Consider the following 21,461-nt stretch of genomic DNA (forward strand, 5'->3'; position numbering starts at 1 on the left):
CACCACTGCCCTGACCACACAAATATATCAATTTTAGTAAATGCAAACAAAAGTCCAGCAAAAAAAGCCAACTCTTATTACTCGTAGTCCATTTTCCAAATATAATAAAGATAACCCCATGTCCATTCCCCTCAAAAAACCTCCAAAATACACACCCAGAACCCCCCCAATTTAAAGACCTGCCTCTAACCAAGTAAGAACCATAAACCCCATGTCTTTTAAAATATAAATTCATTAAGCTAACACATCAAAACTACAGACTTTTAAATTCTTAGTCCACACTAATACACCATATACACCAATCCCATCACTATATACAAAATCAAAACCTATTTTCTATTTCTACTAACAAAACAAGAAAATCACAACTTTTAACTGCAATAAAACCTAAAAACACCTAATTAGAAGTAAAATTATCCCGTTATAACTAACTCAAAACCCCAAACACTCCAAAACAAGTACCTGAAGTGCCAAAAACCATCAAATAGTTAAAATAACTCCTTCGAAAATGCCTTCTGTACCTTTCAGACTGATTTGGAGAGCAAAGCAAGGAAAGAAAAAGCACACAGCCTGTTTTAAGAGAACAGTGGTCACTCCTCTGCATTCCCTCTCCAGTGTATTCAGCTGAAGCACAGACAGACTGCAGCACACAGATCTGATGGCTCTTTGTTAGTTGTTAGTTTTAGGGCAGAGAAGTTCCCTGCACTGATTTTTTCCCCCCTTTTCTCAGGGCTCATTAAACCTGCTGCAGACTGAAAATCCCAGAGAAGCACCGAGAGCTGCACCTGCAGCCACAGGGCCTGAACCTCAGCATTTTATCAATGGAAAGAGCTGACAAGAGACCAAAGGAGCTACAACCCACAGCAAGGACATTCTGAATTTACCATCTCACCACAGAATAACAGAAAGTTTTATTATTTTATGTCATTCACTCTTTATGCTTGTGAGCACTTTGTTAAATAAATAGTTTTTCCCATTTTTCTCCAAAGAAGTTCTTTCCCAAACCAATTTAAGAGAGACCATTTTAGTTTACTCTCTAAAAAAAACCCACTCAAAAGTTTCCTCTCAGGTTTATCCTAAACCACAACAACAAACAATTCAATCCATAGAAATAAAAGTAGCACAAATATACTTTAATTAACAGCACCAAAAACAATTATTCCTAACTCAATGAACTCTTAATTCCTCAAAACCATCAAAACAAACAGACCACCTATAAATACACACAAAACCAAAAGATCCGTTAGACTACAAACAATATCTCCTAAATTATCCAAAACTATAAAATGTATACTGTAGTCAAGCATGCTAAATAAACAAACCCCTATAACACAATAAAAAAATCATTTAATTGTAAATATTAAGAAACCCTAAAAAATGAACTACATCACACTGTCCCAAACCCACTAAAACAAACACTACACCCTTGCCATGATAAAAGCCACCACTAAATAAATAAAAGCCTCCCCTACACCTCACACCACAGCCTATTACACCACTGTAAACCTTAGACAATAAACCCTGGAAAAACACAATATCCCCCAAAAATAATTCAACAACAAAACTCAGTTCAAAAACACTCTGACCAATATGAACTATGAAACCAAACATGAATTAAATACACCACATATCCCTCGTCACACCGCCTACAAACAGAATAAAGCCACACAATAAATCATTAAAAACCACCAAACAGAAAAAACCAGCTCTACCCAACCTGGATCCCTCCATACAACACACAAAACCCCAATAACACATTTCAGAAGTCTCTCAAAAAAGCTACTTAAATCAGTTCTACCTCAAATACAAACAAACCCACACATAAAGTTACCTTTGCTCAAAAACCAAATTATATATAACTAATAATACCAAAAAAAGTCACACAAAACACTACGCACCACCTAAGAACATCATATTGAATAAAAGCCACATAGAAGTGCCACTATTCATTTAAATTCCAGGTGAAAAGAAAATCCCTCCACTTTAAACACAGACAACAATAGAAAAAAGGAGTTTCTTCGATCAATTTGAACTCCTTTTGTCTCCATAACTCCTTTTTCGTCTGGGAGCACCGGGGAGGGTTTATTAAGATGAAGCTGAAAAGGAAAAAAAAGTCCCCTCTATAAACCCACACTGGTTGACCTTCTGCTGCTGCTCAGTGTAAAGGTTTGATCCCCATCGCCTCCCAAGCAACGCTCCAAACCCACGTGCTCCCCATGACCCACAGCCAGGACCTCAGCGTGAGCTCCTCACTCCCCACGGCTGGATACCAAAATGAGCTGGGGCTGCCCTCTTAACCTGGAACCGCCCCATCATTATCCATCACAGCTCCACCTGGGGCTGCTCTCTCCCCTCCCCATCCTGTGCCATCTCTCACCTGCAGCTGCGGCCAGCCCGAGGGTGAGGCAGAGGGGACTTGCTGTTCATTCCCGGGACGGTTCATTGTCTGCACCTGACACGATGGGGCACCGGGCTTCCCTTGCTGTGGATAAGGACCCCTCTTCTCCTGCAGGTGCCCGAGGCTGGAAATGGGATTCCACCCCCGAAAATCCATATGCCTGAGGTTCATAATTCCTAAGGAAATTCCCCAGAAATCGTTACCCTTCATTTACAAATATTCCTTTGGAATCACTAATAACTTGTCTTTCTGTGGAAGCGTTTTAAACATCCATTGGAGAGTTCAGGAGCCGAATTGGCTTGTTTATGACTTGGCTGACAAGCCCAGACAAAACCCAAACACCGAGAACGCCGGCCCCCCCCCGGCTCCGCCCCCCCGGCTCCGCCCCCCCCCGGCTCCGCCCCCCCCGGCTCCGCCCCCCCCCCGGCTCCGCCCCCCCCCCGGCTCCGCCCCCCCGGCTCCGCCCCCCCGGCTCCGCCCCCCCCCGCCTCCGCCCCCCCGGCTCCGCCCCCCTAGGCTCCGCCCCCCCCTAGGCTCCGCCCCCCCCGGCTCCGCCCCCCCGGCTCCGCCCCCCTAGGCTCCGCCCCCCCCTAGGCTCCGCCCCCCCCCGGCTCCGCCCCCCCCCGGCTCCGCCCCCCCCCCGGCTCCGCCCCCCCGGCTCCGCCCCCCCGGCTCCGCCCCCCCCGGCTCCGCCCCCCCCGGCTCCGCCCCCCCGGCTCCGCCCCCCCCCCGGCTCCGCCCCCCCCGGCTCCGCCCCCCCGGCTCCGCCCCACGCCCTGCCCTGCCCGGGATGGAGGCGGGACCAAACTTCCACATACTCGGGGGAAAAAAAAGAGTAAGGAAAAAAAAAAGGAACAGTGAAAACATGAAAAAAATATTATAAAATAAAATAAAACAAAATGAAAATTTTAAAAAAACCTCAAAAGTTATTAAAAAAGAAAAAATATAAATAAAATCTAAAATAAATTTAAAATATAATTTAAAATTTTAAAATACAAAATAAATAACATGAATGTAAAAACTGAAATAATATCCATAAATTAAAAAAAAAAAGTCATTAAAATTTTAAATAGTAATAAAGAAAAATTTTTAAATTTTAAAAATAAATAATAGACTAAAAATATAAAAATTAAAGAAATAAACCAAAAGCATTTTAAAAAGACAAAACAAAAAATATATTAAAACATTAACCACAATACAATATTTAACATAAAATACAAAAATCAAAAATTAAAAAAAAAATAAACAATAAGTAAAATAAAATACGAAATTAAATAAACACACCCCTCCCCTGATGCCACTGCCTAACACAGGCCCCAGGAGTTTTCTTGATTAGGCAGGGATAGGGAAAACAAACCCAGTGCCTCCCAAAAAATAAGGTTTTCTAGAAAATTCTTGGAAACAAATTCTGTTTTAGCAGGAAGCTCACTTGGGATCAACATCCACATGTGCCAAGGCAGGAAAGAACCACCTCATTGTGTCCAAGGAACAGCAACTAGGCCGGGATTTAAGTTTTAATGGAACTTATGTAATTAAAAACACACTCAATTGAACTTGAAAACGAGATGAATCAAGGCAATTAAACACTTTACAAGCTTTCCTGGGAATTCCCAGAATTCTGTGGATATGGTGCTGACACATTCCTGATTTACCAACCTTAATTGGGGAAATTTCCTTGGAAATGTCCCCTAAGAATTAGCAAAATTCCAATTAGGATAGAAAATAGGAAAAAAAATATAGCCTTACTAAAATCAGAGAGAGGAAAAACATCAAATAAAAGGAAGGAATAATATCTAACTCCCAGCTTGCCTGGAAAACAAGCTCAGGAATTTCTAACATGGAAAACTTTTGGAACAGCCAGGAAGTCTGTGGAAGTCCATGGAATGATGATTTCAAATCTGCTTCCTCTGCTCTGATTTTCCAGGGAAGAGGGAGTTAAACATGCCAATTTACTCCTATTCCAGAAGGATCTCTAGTTTGTGGGAGTAACAACCCAAAGAAACGCCAATCTTACTTGGATTTGACAGATGAAACTCCCAGCAGAGATGGGAAGTTTCAGTGGAACCAAAGAGCCACAATTCCTGGAATAACAAAATTCAACTCAGCAAAAGTCAGGAATTCTATTGACAAATCCATGGAGGAGGAGGAGGATGACACCAGGAACACAAACCAGCTGAAAGCAACGATTTATTGGAAAGGGCTGGAAATCAAACTGACAGTCTCTGGTTATGGTCAGGCATTTCTCCAGGAGTCAGAGGGAAAAGTGGGAACCTTGGACTGGGATAAGGCCTTCCAGTGGCTCCACTTCCTACTGGCTCTCTCCCTTTTTGCCAACTACCTGCAAGAGGAAAAACAGCAGGAATAAAGTTTCAAACAGGAGGTCCTTGGTTCAGGCAGACTGAAGTGCAGCTCCCAGGGAGCGAGTCCAGGCTGTGCCCAGGGGAGCTCCGGGAATCTGGGATTGCCCGTGGGATTAAAGGGCTGGAAAAGCAGGACCCACCTGCCGGGTTTAGTGCTGGGACACAGCAAGGCCTCGGCTCAGGGGCAGCAGTTAGAGCTGGGACTGCAGAACACCCCAAAGCCAGGTTAAACATCCAGCATGACATGCAGCACGCTCCAGGAGAAACTCAGGTGGGAGAAGCCCCCGGATGCTCCGTGTTCCTTCTCCTCGGCGGCTTTGCCAGGGCCTCCCTCAGAATACTGACCTCATCCTGCAGCTCCTACAAAATAGGAGAACTTATGGAAATCACCCAACAATCCATGGATTTCCAGGTATTAAGAACCAAAGCAGCCGCCTCTCAGTGGTGTCCCCAAGGCCCAGCAGTGCCCAGCACCTCTGACTGGAATTTGAGGAGTCCCAGCACAGCCTCAGAGCAGCAGAAAAACCCACCTCCAGACTTACCAGAGAGATGACAGGAGCGCCCTCCCTGCGATGCCTGCTGAGCCAAGTGGAGCTGGCAGGGTGACCCATCGACATTCTGTGTTCACCTTTCAACAGAGTCAATGCGGAAACAGAACAAATCTCTCTCAGAGTCGAGATCCCTTCAGGTGCACCTGGAGATGCTGCAGTGTCCTTCAGCAGCCAGAGCAGAACAGGGTTTCTACTGTGCTGTAAGGGAGAAATACAATTGAATCAGAAGAAAATAAAAGGAAGCACCTCTCCCCCTGCTTTTTATATTAAAAAAATCATGCATTAGATTTTTTTAAGGGTTAATTCTTGCTTTACACTGTGTAAAATACAAGCACTCAAATTTCAGCCTGAATTTGCAACAGCCCCTGAGGCTGACTGAGCTCAGCAAGACCACCAGAATCACTGAATTGTGGAAGGGAAAGCTCATCCCATTCCAGCCCCAGCCAGGGCACGGACACCTTCCACCAGATCCAGGGGCAGCCACAGCTTCTCTGGGGAACCTGTGCCAGGGCCCCGCCGCCCTCCCAGGGAACAATTCCTTCCTGATATTTAATCTAAACCGGCCTCTGAGGCATAAACTGCAAAATCACAACTAATCCTTTATAGTAAATTAAAGAACATATACAATATGTTAGAATATATTCCAAGTAGTATTTTAAAATACATAAGATAGCATTCAGTAACACTGTGCTTATTACTTTTTTGCATATATTTAAACATTACAAATATGAAACCTTCAGCATAATCAGAAAATGAACTAGAAGAACTAACCTAAACAATAGAATAACAACATTAAGAGCACAAATAAAGAAAAGAACACAGACTCTAAAAGAATATGTTGTCTTAAATTTGTGCCAAAAAGCCAAAGCACACATGAGAAAGATAAAGGTGAAAAAAAGAATAAAAAAAGACCCCCACCACAGCCTGGAGACCACCACCACTAAAAACTGAGCATGCCCAGAAAAGCATAAATAATTACCATACCAAACGCAAATAATCAAGATCAAAAAATAAGCATGCATGAAGAAAGTCTGTAACATATCATGCATATGTAAAACCTCAGAAAATAAGAAAGGGGCAAATCCCCTGGGGGGGTATGCGTGTCTTTGATAAAATTATTCCCCACGTCAATAAATACAAGCCGCTCTAACAACTCGGATTAGTTGTGGAGTTCTTTCCGCGTCGTTTCAGCCTCCCTTCATCCTGATGAAGCCCTTCCCCTTGTCCATCTCACTGCGTGTCCTTGTGAGAAATCCCACTCCATTAGGGCATAAGCGGCTGGCACAGACCCCCCCAAATCAATGTTCTGGGGGCTCTCGGGCCCACACGGGCCCTTTACCGGCTTCTCCTCGCTGCCTTCCCCGGGAGCCCCCCGGGCTCGGCTCCAGCGCCGACAGCGAGTGCTCCAGCTCCGGGCACAGCGCCAGCGTGTCCCGCCCGCCCGCCCGCCGGGGGATCGGCAGCGGCCCCGACACCGCCTTGAATCGCCCGCCGAGGAAGCGGCAGTGAGGGCGGACACCGGCCGAGGCCGCCCCGGAACTGCCCCCGGCTCGTTCGGTTCGGCTGAGGGGGGGCGACGTTCGGGGAAAGTCGGCTGGGTTCGGCTGTTCGGGGAAAGTCGGCTGGGTTCGGCTCTTCGGGGAAACTCGGCGATTTCCGTCAGCCGTCGGCTCTTCTCGGCTGTTCGGCTAAACTCGGTCATTTCCGTCAGCCGTCGGCTCTTCTCGGCTGTTCGGCTAAACTCGGTCATTTCCGTCAGCCGTCGGCTCTTCTCGGCTGTTCGGCTAAACTCGGTCATTTCCGTCAGCCGTCGGCAATTCTCGGCTGTTCGGCAACAGTCGGTCATTTTCGTCAAACTTCGGCTATTCTCGGCTTTTCGGAAAAACTCGGCAATTTCCGTCAGCTGTCGTCTCTTTTCGGCTGTTCGGCTAAACTCGGCCATTTCCGTCAGCCGTCGGCTATTCTCGGCTGTTCCGTAACTCTCGGTAACTTTCGTCACCCCCCGGCTATTTTCGGATGCAAGAAGCATTACGTCACTTTCGCCCCTCCCCGCCGCCATCTTAGTTGTGGCTGAAGCCGATTCCGGTCGAGCCGCCATCTTTTTTGTGGCACCGTTAAGGTCCCCGTCGGTGTCTAACACAGGCGCCTTACTAAAACGACTAACCTGAACCCGGCTGCGGCGCGAGTGAACTTACATCCCGTGTCCCCCTACACCAGGACACGCCACAGAAAATTGCCCCCGGGCGGCGCCGTGGTCGGGTTTTTGTGCAGGCAGCCAGCTAGACAGACCTGGGGTCCTCTCTATTTCCCGCCCTTTTGGCCGCCATCTTTGGAAGGTCAAGCCCCGCGAGTCGCGCCGCCATCTTGGTTGTGGCACCCCCCCCCAAATGTCCCCCTCGGCTGCTCGCACAGACCCCTGACCACATCGCCTGCCCGAACACTGCCGTGGCGCCGCTCAGCCCCCATTCCGTGTCCGCGCACCTGCGTACGCCGCGCAAAAATCGCTCCCGGGCGGTTCCGTGGTCCAGGTCGCGCGCAGGCAGCCGGCTGCCACGCGCCCGGGGTCCTTGCATTTTTTTCCTTCTTTTTGGCCGTGATCTTTCGGCGCTTGGGCACCAACACTGCCCTTGAGCTCACTGACCGGGGCTGCTGCGGGCCCTTGGGGACAGGCACGGTCGAGAGTTGCAGTACTGCTTTATATCCACACGATGGCAGCACTGCCGCACAGCTCTCGGGACGGGCACGGGGAAGAGCTGCAGTACCTGTCTGTATCCACAGGGTGGCAGCACTGCCGCACAGCGCGGCCCGGAGCAGAGCTGCAGTACCGATTTTTATCCACATGGTGGCAGCACTGCCGCACAGCGCGGCCCGGAGCAGAGTTGCAGTACCGGTTTTTATCCACAGGATGGCAGCATTGCCTTACAGATCACAGCCCGGTGCCAGGGAGGGGGGGGCTGCAGTACCGCTCTGTGTCCACACGGTGGCAGCACTGCCGCAGGGAGCCGAGGCAAAAAAGAATGCGGCCAAAATTCCCCTTCCAAACATCCCCGAAAATAAAGGCCCCAAAAGACCCCCAACCACAACAACTACGAGAACCCCGCCATCAACCGAGCCAAAACCAAAAAAGCCTTCATTTTAGGCTACACTTCAATATTTCTTCTACTTCTTATTTTGATATTTCTATTAAACATTACAATTTATCTATTATATCATGTACATTTTATTAGGTATATTTTACATATAATATATAGAACATGCAATAAGAGAGTGGAGCTATTGATATTATTTTTCATATTTTATAGTTCTCTTTTTTGTTACTTATATTTTTCTTATTTTTTTTATTTGGTTGGGTTTGGTTTTTTTTTCAATTTGTGTTTACTTCTTTATATTTTCAACTCTATGAATTCATTAACCTAAGACATCAGACACACACTTCATGAGAATTGAATGATCCTGGTTTTTTTAAAGGGTAAATATTTAATCTTTATTAAAGTAATATGGGCATATTTTCTCTTTCTGTGTGCTTTTGGGGAGGGGGGTTGTTTGTGGGGGGTTTTGTGTTGGGGTTTTTGGTTTTTTTTGTTTGCTTAGATTGGGATTTCTGTGTTAAAATAAAATGTTTACTTAGCTTTATTGCTACCACTGAAAAACACCTGACATCAAGTTACTCCTGGTAATACTGCGCATGGGTGGCATGAGACCTGAAAGGAAAAAGAGGGCACCCCACTCTTTACACCTTTCTCTGTTAAGGCTTTTTAATTTAGCAGAAAATACAGAGGTTTTTCATTAACTGCACTGTCAATTATATCCAGACATCCAATGGACATGGAGGTCACTTTTCAACTTTTCTTGCCAACAGCCAAACTTCCACATACTCGGGCTAAGAAAGAGTATAGAAAACAAAGAACAAAGAAAGCATAAAATATGTAGAGGGAGAAACAGGATTAACAATTTAATGGTTTCTGTGTAGAAGTCCACCAAAAGGGTGGTCACTGTGCAGAGAATGGAAGTCTCCTGGAAAACAGAGAATGCTTGGCCTTTTTTCATGTTATCCTTTATTATTTTTATATTAAAGCACGGCACAAATGAATTTAATGTTCTTTGATGTCAGTCTTTTTCTGTTTTTTCTCTCCTGTTGGGCCAAACTTCCACATACTCTGGGTAAGAAATAGTATTTTAAAAAGGAACCAAAAAACATGTAAAAATAAAAATAAATAAAACTGAATAATAAATTTTAAAACTTTAAAAATATAAATAATTTAAAAATGAAAATAAACAAAAACATAAAAATGAAAATAAAAATCTAAAAGTAATATAAAATAAAGTAAAAAATAAAAAATAGAAAAAAATATAAAATCTTTTAAAGAGTACAAAAGAACAGCTGGACTGGGATAAGGCCTTCCAGTGGCTTTGCTTCCTACTGGCTCTGTCCTCTTTTGCCAACTACCTGCAAGAGGAAAAACAAGAGGGATAAAGTTTCAAACAGGATGTCCTTGGTTGAGGCACTTCAGAATAAGATTTTTAACAAAAAAGTTGGCCAAAAAAGAGAGTCTCAAAACCAAGATATAAGTCTCACAGCTATTAAAAAAAGTTGTCTTTGGTGTGTGTAACTTGCAGTCTCCTCCTGTTCTCAGTCCTTACCATTTATTTTTTTACCAAGTTGATGGTTAAAACCTTGTAGAAAGCTAAAAAAAAAAAAAAAAAAAAAAAAAAAAAAAAATTAAAAATCCAGGACAAAGCCAGACATTTTCCCAAGCCCCCTCAGCGTGGAGCTGTGTCAGCCCAAAGTGTTTGTTCCCCCAGCCCAGCCGAGAGCAGGCTCCAGCTGCTCCCCGGGGGGGGTAAGCAAGGGACTCACTTGTTTGGAGCTGTAAATGCAGGTGCCCTGCACTGCAGTGCCAATAAATGTGAAATATGTGACTCTCATCATCAACAGTGACTGACCTTCCCTGGGGAGCCCCCTCACACAGGATGGGCCACTCTGCCATGGATTTAATCCATCTGCACCTGAAACAAAGTCAGGACAAAAGTCAAAGTGCTGCAGGAGTCTTGACAATTCCAGACATCTTGTATCCATCTAGGGATACCCTCTACAGCCCAACTACACCCCACATGACAAATTTCAAGTCCCCAGGACTTGTCCCATTCCCCCTACACCCAGACTGAGCAACAAGGCAGAGCAGCTCCAGGCCAAACACACCAACACCCGTGACACAGGACAGGACAAAAGGGGGGACACAACAGGGACAGAAATATCTCAGCAAGAAGAATGACCCTGAGGACCGAGAGAACTCGCAATGAGATGACCGAGGTGAGACCCATGAGGAGCTGACCAGGCTCAGAGAACCCTGCAGGAAGAAGATGCCAACGGGATCACTGATCCCAAGAAATGCAGAGATGGATGCCTGAGAATCCTACGGTCAGAATCCTGTACCTGTCTCTGCACTCTGACACGACCTAATCCACCAGAATGCATCACAGCAGTGCACAGCTGTGGATACAGCTCAGAACAAGACCTGGAAAGGCATCAGCCTGGACACTTGTGAAGAGAGATGGATTCTGATGTGTGTCTGAGCACAAGAGTCAAAGGCACCTGGCCGAGGAATGCAGAGATCAGAAATGCTAAGATTGATGCCAGGGGTTTTAAAAGGCCCCTTGAAGGGCAAAGGGAAAAGACATGAAAGACAAGATGCACAAAAGACACAGGGTGCACAACAGACAAGTGACATGACATGCCCTGGGACTGCTCTGCCCTGCACACCTCAGCACTGTGATCAAAAATGAGACTTTCCCTTTACACAGCCTAAGGGGTCACATCTTGGACATCCCCGTCTCCAAACCTGATTTAAAAACTCCTCCTGGTGACCCCTGACCCCACACCCCACTTTCATCCCCTCTGTGGCTCCAAGCCCTCCACTTATCTCTGGGACATCGGGTGCCAAAGAAGGTGCCTCTCCCCCTGGGAGACTCCTGCTGTCACTGGGCTGTTGTCTCTCAGTCAGCTACAATAAAGAAAACCAAATATCAAAGCATAATCTTACCAGCACATCAGCCAAAACCAGCAATTCTGCTACTCACCATCTCCTAAGCATGCCTGGGGTCCCTGGGCAGCACACTTCAGCTGTGCTCAGAGGCTGACTCTTGCAGTGCCAAGGTCTTAGAGACATTATTGGCACTAAACCCACCCACCATGGCCTCCGTTAGGGGTGTGAGCAACCCCAGTTAGAGCAGGAAAGGAATGCAGGCTGGACATCCCCAGTGAACCCAAACCCTGTGGACTCTGCCCCCCACTATCACTTCCTGCCTGGCCCTTGCCTTGGGCTTAGTGCCTGCACCTCTCAGGGCTTCTGGCATTGTCCTGCATTAGGATTGCTGCCTGCACCTGCTCTCAGGGAAACACAGTGTTGGTAGCAGTGCTGTGAGGGCTGGTACACCTGTACTCTAACTTGTATCCTAGCCTGTACCCCTGATTTTCACTGTGTGCTCTCTAGCCCTTGAGTCCTTTACCTCTCAAGTCCTCCCTCAGCCTCTGTGTGTGTCACTGTCAACCCCTCCTGCTGAGTCTTACTACGCTACACCTTGCAGCCTGCATTACTCTTTATCAGGAGTAACCTGGGACAGGGATCCCAGGGTGTGCTGGGCCAGGAATCCCCCAGTGCACCCCAACCCTGTGGAATCCCAAAGAAGGCCAACAATGTGAAGCTCCCCAGAACACAGAGACAGATCAGAACTGCCCTGCCCAGCAAAGGCTCTGGTGATGCTGAGGAGAAACCCTCTCTCTTTTTTACTCCTGAGGGGTCCATCCCACAAGGGTCCTCTCCTCTAAGGTAACTTTAAATTACCTCCTGGGACTGTAAAGGTTTTTTCTCCTTCTCCCAACCACCGGCCTCAATATTTACTTAGCTTTTGGAAGACGAGTGGACAAAATCCATCCTCGATAGAAATGAATGCATCGGCACTGTGGATGTTGAGATGTTCTCTACATCCACCTCAGTGCTTCCCTATCCACACTTAGACTCCACATCCCCTCACACGACCTGGGACCAGAAAACAGAAAATGTGACTATTCCCCTCCAGAAGAGTCACCCCTGGGGCTCCTCTGCACCCCTGTCCCGGCTCCCCCTCAGATCTTCCCCCCACTCCAGAGGCTGCCCAGAGTGAACCCAGCAAAAGGAAAAGGAACACACTGAGCACAGTACTCACCTGTGGGCCACCTGCTCAAGTGCCAACTCACCCCCTCCCTCTATTCCCTGGCACACCTGGGGCAGCAGCAGCACCTGCAAAGAAACAAAAAATCATGCTGAGTTACTGTGAAACAGCAACCTCCCTGCTCTGACTGAAGCGGGACACAAGTGAACCTTGATGTTGCACCCATCTGGCCTCCTTTGGCATCCTGGGCCAGCACATCTGCCAAGGGGACCACCTAAAATAAATTAAAAAAAAAAACAAAACAGTGAATGCTTAGAGTAGAACCAGAAGTGAGACTCCAGCAGTAGCAACTGCTTCTGTCCACTCATCACTGCTCACCTCGTCCACTTCACCTTGACTGCAGAGATCCAGCCTTCCTTCCTAAAAATAAATACAAAGAGCAGTGCTGTAACATGGCCACCATTTACACTCCCCTGCGAACACAAACAGTGACTGACCTTCTCAGGGGAGCCCCCTCACCCAGGATGGAGCGCTCTGCCACAGATTTAATCCTCCTGCACCTGAAAGAAAGTCAGGACAAAAGTCAAAGTGCTGCAGGATAACTTGACAACTCCAGACATCTTGTGTCAATCTAGGAATATCCTCTACAGTCCAACTACACCCTACACGACAAATTTTAAGTTCCCAAGTCTTGTCCCATTACCCCTACACCCAGACTAAGCAACAAGGCAGAGCAGCTCCAGGCACACACCAACACCCGTGACACAGGACAGGACAAACAGGGAGACAGAAATATCTCACCAAGAAGAATGAACCTGAGGACCCTGAGAACTTGGAATGAGATGACCGAGATAAGACCAATGGGGAGCTGACCAGGCTCAGAGAACCCTGCAGGAAGAAGACGCCAATGGGATGACTCGTTCCAAGAAATGCAGAGATGGATGCCCAAGAATCCTATGATCAGAATCCTCTACCTATTTCTGCATTCTGACAAGACCTAATTCACCAGAATGGATCACAGCAGTGCACAGCTGTGGATACAGCTCAGAACAAGACCTAGAAAAGCATCAGACTGGACACTTATGAAGAGGGATGGATTCCAATGCATGTCTGAGCACCCGAGTCAAAGTTCAATGATATTGATGCCTGGCCAAGGAACAGGGAGATGTTAAGAACGATGCCTGGCATTTCCAACAGGCCCCTCAAAGGGCTCAGGAAAAAGACACACCACACAGGACACCAAAAGACACAGAGTGCACAACAGACAAGTGACACGTGTCCTGGGACTGCTCTGCCCTACACACCTCAGCACTGTGAGACTTTCCCTTTATGTGCCCTAAAGGGGTCACATCTTGGACATCCCCATCTCCAAACCTGACCCAAAAATCCCTCCCAGTGACTCCCAACCCACACCCCACTTTCACCCCCTCTGTGGCTTTTAGCCCTTCACTTATCTCTGGGATGTCCAGGGATGAGAATCCACATCAGGTGCCAAAAAAGGCCACCTCTGCCTCTGGCAATTCCCTGGTGTCACTGGGCTGCTGCCTCTTAGCCAGGTACCATAAAGAAAACCAAACATCCACGGATGATCTCAGCAGGGCTGTTGGCAGGTGGGTGAGAGGATCTCAGTGTGATACAAGTGGACGACATGAAACACCCAAACAATAATGGAGGCTTAGAGTTACACCAGAAACACCACTGCCCTGACCACACAAATATATCAATTTTAGAAACAAAAACACAAACAAAAGTCCACCAAAAAAAGTACCAAGTCTTCGTACTTATAGCCAAGCTACCAAATATAATAAAGATAACCCAATGTCCATTCCCCTCAAAAAGCCTCCAAAATATAGACTCAGAACCCCCCCAACTTAAAGACCTGTCTCTAAACAAATAAGAAGCAGAAAACCCATGTCTTTTGACCTATATAAATTCATTAACCTATCAAAAATTAAGAGCACCAAAACAAATTATTTCTACTCTAATAAACTCACAATATCTCAAAGCCATCAAAACAAACAAACCACCTAAATTCACACAAAACCAAGAGATTCATTTGAGTACAAACGATATCTCCTAAATTATCCATAACTATAAAACATGCACCATAGTCAAGCATGCTAAATAAACAACCCCTATAATACAATAAACAATAATCTAATTATAAATTTTAATAAATCCTATAAAATTACCTACATCACACTGTGTCTAGGCCGCTAAAACAAACATAACACACTTGCCATGATAAAAGCCACCACTAAAAAAACCTCCCCCATACCTCACACCACAGCCTATTACACCACTGTGAACCTTTGAAAACATACCCTTGAAAAACACATTTTCCCTAAAAAGCAGTTCAACAACAAAACTCAGTTCAAAAATACTCTGGCCAACATGCAAACTATGAAACCCAACATGAAATAAATACACCATATATCCCTCATCATGTGGCATCTACAAAATAAATAACACTACACAATAAAACATTAAAAACCACCTTAAAACCACAAAAAAGAAAAAACTAGCTCTGTCCAACCTGAATCCCTACATATAATACACAAAACCCCAATAATACACACCAGAAGCCTCTCAAAAAAAAGCGACTTAAATTAGTTCTACCTCAAATACAAAAAAATCCACTATAACATCATCTTTACTCAAAAACCAAGTTGCACACAATAAATACCAAAAAGTCAAACAAAATGCTACATACTACCAAAGAACCCAATACTGAATAAAGAACACATAAACATACACAACTCATTAAAATTCTAGGTGAAAACGAGTTTCCTCCAGTTCAAACACAGAAAACTACAGAAGAGGATTTTTTTTTTCGTAATTTCAACTTCTTTTATTTCCATAACTCCTTTTTTTTTTTCTAGGAGCACCAGGGAGGGATTACTAAGATAAAGCTGAAAAGGAAACAAAGCCCCCTCTATAAACCCACACTGGCTTACCTTCTGCTGATGCTCGGTATAAAGGCTTATCCCTCATTACCTCCCAAAGTGATGCTCCAAATCCACGTGCTCCCACCTTCACTCCATGAACCACGTCCAAGACCTCAGGATGAGCTCCTCACACCCCACGGCCGATACCAAACCGAGCTGAGGCTCCCCCTCTTAAACCGTCCCCGGCCAGAACCGCCCCTCATTATCCATTACAGCTCCCACTGTCCATTACAGCCTGGTCTGTCCCCTCCTCATCCTAGTGGCTCACACCTGTGGGGGAGTGGGGCCGGGGGGAACCGGAGCCGGGATCTCTGCCGGGGCCGGGGGGAGGCCGGGGCAGGGGATCGGGACCGGGGGAATCGGGGCCGGGGGAAAGCGGGGCCGGGGGGAACCGAGGGAGAGGGCGGAGCCCCCGGGCCCTCAGCGCGGGCGGGGCGGGGCCGGAGAACCGGGGCCGGGGGGATCGAGGCCAGTGCCAGGGCCGGGGAACCGGGGCCGGGGGGAACCGGGGCCGGGGGGATCGAGGCCAGTGCCAGGGCCGGGGAACCGGGGCCGGGGGGAACCGGGGTCGGCGCTGAGGGAGGGGCGGAGCTCCCGGGCCCTCAGGGCGGGGCGGGGCGGGGCCGGGGCGGTTCTTGGGGCCCGCTGTCCAATCAGCGCTGCCCATGCCTGAGCGAGCCCGCCAATCGCGGGCCGGGCGGGGGTTCAAAAGGGTCCCGGAAGACGCTGCCGGGTCTGTGGCTCGGTGTGGAGCTCTCTGGGCGGTCTGTGGGGTGTCCCTGGGCTGTTTTAGTGCGGTAAGACTATCCTCATTTATTTCCCTGCAGGGTATGGTGTGTGGGACTGTATTGAGGTATACGTTATATGGTGGGTAGTAACAGGTGCAGCTGGGGTTGGGTTGAGAGCCCGTTGTTCCGTGCCTTGGTCGGAATTTGCCTTAGAATTGCACGACCTTTTCCTCTGGGCGGCTGGGAATATGCTGGGAGTATGAATATGCTGAGCCTTGGTGTTTTTGCAAGTGAGAGGGAGACACGTACTTTTGGGGTATGTTGTTTGGGGAAGGTACAGAACTTTGCCTACCTTGGTTTTTTCCCTTTAATCTCTTGCAGTGCATGGGTCTCGCTGGGGTCTGATGCTGAATGTATTAATTAGCCTTTAACTTGGACAGAACATGGCAGGAAGAAACAGTCTTTTGAGGTTGATTCATAAAGTAACTTGAATAATAAAATTTCTGTGGAAGTTACTATAGAATTTGTAAGAGGTACTTATTAGAAGAGGAGGCAGCTTTTGAGTAATGTGAGTTATTTCTGCTAGTTTAAGTTTTCCTTTTCAAGGTATTGGGCATCTGCAAGCTTGCCATAACTTGTGAAGTGCCAAGGCCTGAACAACAGGCCCTGAGCTCAAGTTGACCTGGAGATGAAGGTTTAAACCAGATGTTGTGTTTGCATCCCCTCAGTAGTGAAATAGCCAGGATCATTAGTGTTCTGGACTAGGTCAGTGCTCATTAGTGAAGCGTGGCTTGACCTTCCTGCGTTCAGAGGCCGGACAGGGCCCCGAGATCGGTCCTGTGGCCTCGTTGGGAGATGCAGTGCCGAAGGCAGCTCTTGCGTGGCTCTTGAAGCCCTGGCCAGGCTTTGGGCACATCCAGGAGGAGGCTGAGCCCAGCTGTGCCTGCAGTGGGAGTTGCGTGAGCCCGTTCATTGCCCGCAACTGTGTGACCTGGGCCCTGTCCCGGCATGGCCAGAGCCTCTTTGCCTGATGGTGGACACACTCGTGGGAATTCCCAGTTCTCCAGGGCTGGGCTGTGACAGGGGATTCCCAGCTGCTGTGTGGCTATGGAGGGTGAGGAAGCCTCAGAGTCCCTGGTGTTGGACCTCAGTCCCTGTAGGTGATCTTGGGCAGCAGTGCTGAGGGACACTGCTGAGCTTCTCCTTGGGGGTTCTCTGCTGCTTTGAGTAGGGAGATGCACATTTCCATCTAGCTCAGGATTACTTGGGCAAACGAACAGAGCCCTGGAAGGTCCTTGAATGTGTGGGGTTTTTCTCTAGTCCTGGCTTAGAGTAACCTTCTGTCCTAAAGGGATCAAGCAGCACTTGCTGCTGCTGGGAGACTTCAGTTCCTTTTCTTCCAAATGTTTGGAATGCTCTGTAGCTGATGTGCTGCTATCAACATGTGCAAGGTTCCTGTCTTTGCAGCATATTTTATCGTATTCCCCGTGAGATTGAATGTCCCTGCAGTGATTTGTGACCTGCTGAAATGTTAAAGCCAAGCGAGTGATAAGCTCATTGTTTTTCCAAATGTGTCCTTTTACCTCTGTTTTTCCTCCCCATTAATAGTAAAATAAGGCCATTCTCCCTGTTGGTGTCTGTGTCCATTCTCCTGCCACTGTGGACCGGAAAAACACTCGGTCACTGGTCACTGCCTGGAGTGGTGCAAGGAGAGATCCCAGGGCAGCCACCAAGTCTCCACTTGCTCCTTTTCCCTGGTGAGCTCCTTGGGGTGAGTGCAGTGATCCCTGAGGATGGAGAAGGGCTTGGAATGAGGGAAAAGACTTGGAGAAACCATTTTCCAGAAGGATGTGAGCCTGAAGGTTTGTCCGTTATCTGGTGCTTTTGTCCATCTCATGTGTTTTCTGTTTTTAATGATTGTTTAAGTTCGAGGACACTAATTTCAAAATGAAGAGGGCATTTCTAGGGCATATTTTTTTATGATTTTTATGCCTTTTTGTTTTGTGGAAAGAATTAATTTTGTTTTCATGTTTTGTCCTTCAGGACGTGCAGAAGCTCAGTTGACCCTCCCACACCGAGCAGTGCCAGTGCACAGCAGTGAAATGCATCAGTTGTTGTCTGAATGGATTAAACCTGTTGGTGCTGCTGTTGGTTCACTGTGAGGATTTGTTGTTCCTATGCACTTGGGGGGCTTTGGCCACGCTTGGGGGGATGTAAAATAAGCACTGGGGGCTGCTCTGGATATGTGTGCTCTGGACATGAGCACTGGGTTTGGCAGTGTGGCTGAAGGTTTGTGAGAGCAGAGCAGGGAATGGACAAGTCAGCTCCAGCAGGGTGAGGTGTATCTGCTTCTGCTTCCAGAAGCTTGTAATTTGTGGAAATTTTAAAGCCTGTGGCTGTAATTAGTAGTAATAATAGTGCCCTCTTTTATCTCTTAAGGTCCCTGGCCAACATGGAACAAGAACTGACCCAGAACTTGTTGGTGCCCTGGTAGAGAGAGAAGTAGCAAATGGTATTGAGAGAATTTCTGTGGGGATATGTGAGATCCTGGTGTTCCTGTGAGCTTAAGAAGTGATCTGCAATGAAAAATATATATTTTTTTTTTCTACAGGAGAATCTGATGTGGAACACGTGACCCAGATGACTTGATGTGACTTCTTGAAACCTTGAAATAAGGTGGTATTAATCTTTTTGGATAGAAGCAAAGCATTTGCAAGCACTTGGCAGAAGTCTATGAAAGGTAAGTGACGGGCTAAGGACACGAGCAGGAAAACATCTGGGGCTGTGATTTGATTTCACAGAGGGTTATGGATTCCTGTCTCAAATGTCCATATGGCAGTGGAGCTGGATCTATATGCCCCAGTGGAGAGGCAGGGTTGTCCTGTGTTCCTGGCTTTCTAGTGGCTGGAGTGTTGCCCAAGGAAGAGCATCCTGGTTTTGCTGCTGTGTTCAGGCACCAGCAGCCAGGAGTTGTTTGGTGCCTCGTTCCAGAAGCAGCAGGAACCTGGATTTCTGTCCCTAGGATTGTCTTGCTGTCCAAGGCTAAAGGTGAGTGGCAAGGCAGCTCTGGGAGCTCTTGGAAGTCAGGAGTGCCTGGTCTCTCATCTCCAGGTGCTGCTCAGGTAATTGCTCAGGTGTTCACTTAATGGTTCTTTGATGGCTTTGGACTTTCTGGTTGGAAGAAAAAGGGTCCTTTCCAGTCTCTGCCTTCTGTAATTCTGGGATCAGCCATTACTCTTTTCAGGCAGGCTAGATAGCCTCAGGAGTGGGCAGAGGAAGTGCTACCTGAAGTGTGGTTCCACAGGAGAGGGGAACAAGCTTTCTGCAGAGGTTCAAATGGCTTGTGACTTATTGAAGCACTGAGGTCTGAACAACAGTCTTGAGCCAAAGCTGTCAGTGGCCTATTTTGGTATTGGACAGTCTTGATGGGGCCATTAAATCCAGTTTTTCCAAGAGCCTTTTCAGCGTATCTTTAGTGTATCTGTCTTGACTGCCAGATTTCCACAAGAGATGCCTCCTTGAGTTTGTCATGTGAGCAAAGGGTCCTTCACACAGTGGCTTTTCTGCATTGCACATTTAGTTACAGTCTCCACTCTGGAGGGAATTTTCATTTGGAGCCAGTTACTGCCTTTCTTAAAAGATTTGTTACATGGTCAGAGACTAAGCTTACCCTTAGAAGCACACCGTGACTGACAAGGCTATCTGTGGAGCATGTGCTATGTCCAGAGAGGATTCACTGACAGCTACTTGGGTTGTAGGAAGACAGCTGGTGACAGCTGGCAAGTTTATCCTTTTATCATCCTGGCCGTCAGTGCTCCTGTTCTTCCTTTAGTTCTGTTTCTTTGCATATCAGTTCTTCAGCTGTGCTGATGAAGTGCAGAGGATGAGTTTGCGCACTTTATTTCAGCCTCTCATAGATTCTAGTCCCATTAATGGGCCTGCCTGGCACAGATGAGAGGAGAGTTTGGTTAGGGGTTTTTTTTGTCTTTTTTTCTTGCTCCTCACACTTTTGTAATTTGATTGATAGCAGGTAATTCTTCAGCTCAGTCTTCACTCCTGATGCTACAGTGTCATGCTTGCTAGGGGAAGCTGCATGTAATGAATGCACATTGCATTCAGCTGTCAGGAGTAATTTTCCATCTGTCCATCTGTGGCACAAAATTAGAAGGCAGTCCTTCCAGCATGCGACTCTGCCCTGTATTTCCCCCAACCAAGTTATTCAGTCCATAAGTTACCAATTTTGTCATCTTCTCTCCTTTCTGCCAACAAAATACACATGAAAAAAGAACTGCCTGTAGGCCATAAAAGTGTACTTGCAAGTCATAATCGAAAGCTGAGCTTCCTGGTCTTTTCACAACTTTTTTGCTAAACTCCTTGGCTTCAATGGCTCTCAGTTCTCTGTGAGAGAAGGAACCTATTAAAAGCCACACGGAAACATTAGCTAGCGAAGGCAGAAAAGCCTTTGCTACCCTCGGCCGCAGGTTTTGTTAACCCCTCCAAGCTGCAACCAGCATTACCGCATTTTGTGTGCCCCTGGTGTAAGACAGCCCCTTGTAGGTCATAAATCACCACGGGTGTCATCACAGAACAACCTTGCTGGCCCCGTTATTGTTATTAGGTCTAGAAAGATGAGTTGCTGACCTTTACCGAGCGCTATTTCTGTTGACTGCTAAAAACCTTCGGAACAAATCGGAACAAAGTTGCGTGTTCCTTGGCCGTGTGAGCCAGGCTCTAACTGCCTGTGAGCTTTCTGAATGTTAGCAAATCTTCAATGATCTCTCAAATGAGGGCCTAGTTTACTCTGCATATACTCTAAAGAAAGGTATGCTTCAGGTCCTGACTACCGGTACTAAATACTACCGGTTATTCCCATTGACACAGCTTCTGATTTGTCAATGGGAATAACACAACGGGAAAGCAAGCTCCCATGTAGAAAGAGGCATACCGCTGTTACCCATGACACAAACTGCCCACTGTTGGTGTGGGCAGCCCAGTGCTGGTCTATGCCGTAAAGAAGCTCATTAGGAATACAGTAGGGTGAGAACCTAGGCATTGTATATTCCACAGGTTTCAGGATAACACTTGTCAAATGCCTCCTGTTCTGCCGTGCATCTCAATGCTTCTGATTATTACTTGCAAAGTTATTTTGCAGCAAAGCTTCCAACCTGTACCAAGCAGTACAGGATATACGGGTAAAGGAACTGCCGTAATTGTGCAAATTATGGAAGGAAATGCCACCTTTCTAAACCTGTTGTGAGGAATGGTGGCAGGAGGATTCTGGAGGGATTTGATGCTGATGTTCATGGGAAAGTTTTGAACCAGAAGCT

General features: G+C 47.0%; 1 long non-coding RNA gene across 3 annotated transcripts; it reads right to left on the bottom strand.

Moving 5' to 3' along the window:
- Positions 1-9,234: 9,234 nt before the first annotated feature.
- Positions 9,235-12,347, bottom strand: LOC310917164. Of its 3 annotated transcripts, XR_014591405.1 has the most exons (4): positions 11,388-12,347; positions 10,168-11,311; positions 9,886-9,994; positions 9,235-9,756 (listed from the first exon to the last, which is right to left on the bottom strand). It is a non-coding gene; the product is annotated as an uncharacterized lncRNA (long non-coding RNA). The 3 variants fall into 3 exon arrangements; XR_014591404.1 differs by having other exon boundaries at positions 9,235-9,994; positions 10,254-11,311; XR_014591406.1 differs by having other exon boundaries at positions 9,235-9,994.
- Positions 12,348-21,461: the final 9,114 nt, after the last annotated feature.

This window comes from Zosterops lateralis, assembly GCF_965231275.1.
Source record: "Zosterops lateralis genome assembly, chromosome: 19".
In the NCBI taxonomy this organism is placed as follows: Eukaryota; Metazoa; Chordata; class Aves; order Passeriformes; family Zosteropidae; genus Zosterops; species Zosterops lateralis.